Consider the following 2079-nt stretch of genomic DNA (forward strand, 5'->3'; position numbering starts at 1 on the left):
AGCTTGGCAGTACACACCAAGGTCCTACAGATCTGTCTGTTGCTTCAACAGTGTTTGGACAGAACAGACCCAGGGATGCCCCTTCTAGCAGCCTCCAACCACTCTCCAACCTTTTTTTCCAGTTGCAATCTTTGGAGCCATCTGTTTGGCCACCCTCTGCCTCCAGGACCAGCCAACACCCTATTTTGAGCTTAGCTCCTTACTACCAATCAACCATGAGCTCCCAGATTCGTAAGAATTATTCCAACAAGGTAGAGGCTGCCATCAACTGCCTGGTTAACATGCACCTGCAGACCTCCTATACCTACCTCTCTCTGGGCTTCTTCTTCTTTTTTTTTTTTTTTAAGATTTCATTTATTTATTTGACAGAGAGAGACAGCCAGCGAGAGAGGGAACACAAGCAGGGGGAGTGGGAGAGGAAGAAGCAGGCTCCTAGTGGAGAAGCCTGATGTGGGGCTCGATCCCAGAACGCCGGGATCACGCCCTGAGCCGGAGGCAGACGCTTAACGACTGCACCACCCAGGCGCCCCTGGGCTTCTATTTCAACCATGACAATGTGGCTTTGGAGGCATGGACCACTTCTTCCACGAATTGGCTGAGGAGAAGTGTGAGGGTGTTGTCTCTCGAAGATTCAAACCAGCTCAGCAAGCGGCCACACGCTCTTCCAGGATGTGCAGAAACCATCCCAAGATGAGTAGGGTAAAACCCTAGAAACCACGAAGCTGCCCTGGTTCGGGAGAAGAACGTGAACAAGGCTCTTTTGTATCTGCATGCCCTGGGATCTGCCGGTGCAGACCCCCATCTCTGTGACTTCCTGGACAATGAATTCCTCGATGAGGAGGTGAAACTCATCAAGGAGATGGGCGACCACCTGACTAACCTCTGCAGGCTGACTGGGGAAGTATTTCTTCAAAAGGTTCACCCTCAAGCATGACTAGGAGCTTCTGAAGTCCAGCAGCCTTTGAGGGGCCCCTCTGGCATCCCCCTGGTGCTAGGTCTTGTGCCTGAGCCTCTCCCTACAGCCACGAGGCAGCTTTTTAACTACTCTGGAGCCCTCTCCCAAGCCATGGATGGACCAAATGGAAACAGTAAAGCTTTTAGCAGGAAAAACAAAAAAACAGATAACTTGATCAAGTAGGGTTTATCTCAGAAATCCAAAGTTGGTTTAAAATTGTAGAATGTGGTTTATCACATAATAGATAAAAAAAAGAAATATCAAAATCATCAATCGATGCAGAAAAGGCATTTGATAAAATTCAATACCTCATACAAGTTTAAACCTCTTAGCAAACATTCTGGGAAGATGGCAGAGTAGAAAGCACCAGGAATCTCTATCCCCACGGAGACAGAAATTACACTGGCAGAGTCCTCTGATGTAGCTATTTTGGAACTCTGGAGTCTATTGAAGGCTTGAAACTTCCAGGGGAAGGCTTGAGCAGTAAACTACAGTTAATTTTAGTCAATTTCAGCTTTTAGCACAATAACAGCTACCCATCCCCCACGCCCAGCCCCATAGCAAACAACTGTGCATGTGCTCCTGGCACAGCTTGCACATACGTTGCAGGAGCAAAAGTGGGCAAAAAGAACCTTGTCCTCCAAATACTGGGGATTGTGCTCTGATCACTGTTGCTTCTGTTCTCAGATGTGCAGACAAAGAGGTAGGCAGTCACTGTTGCACCTCCCCACATTATTGCAAGTTCTCCCCCATGTGGCAGAAGTAACTTCGAGGATTTTTAAAGGGCCCACACCTTTTCCCTGACTTCATCTTTCTCTTTTTCCATTTTTGGGAGTCACACATTAAAAACCAGGACGTTCACATATTGCATGGTGCACTGGGTGTTATAGGCAAATAATGAATCATGGAACTTGCATCAAAAACTGGGGATGTACTGTATGGTGACTAATATAACAAAATAAAAATTATTTTAAAAAAAGAAGATATGAACAGACATTTTTCCAATGAAGACATACAAATGGCTAACAGACACATGAAAAAATGTTCAACATCATTAGCCATCAGGGAAATTCAAATCAAAACCACATTGAGATACCACCTTACGCAGGTCAGAATGGCAAAAA

At 45.9% G+C, this 2079-nt stretch overlaps 1 pseudogene; it reads left to right on the plus strand.

Annotated features, from left to right (window-relative positions):
- The first annotated feature begins 215 nt into the window (after positions 1-215).
- On the plus strand, positions 216-938 carry LOC113247932 (ferritin light chain-like; annotated as a pseudogene).
- Positions 939-2079: the final 1141 nt, after the last annotated feature.

This window comes from Ursus arctos, unplaced genomic scaffold (genome assembly GCF_023065955.2).
Source record: "Ursus arctos isolate Adak ecotype North America unplaced genomic scaffold, UrsArc2.0 scaffold_16, whole genome shotgun sequence".
In the NCBI taxonomy this organism is placed as follows: domain Eukaryota; kingdom Metazoa; phylum Chordata; class Mammalia; order Carnivora; family Ursidae; genus Ursus; species Ursus arctos.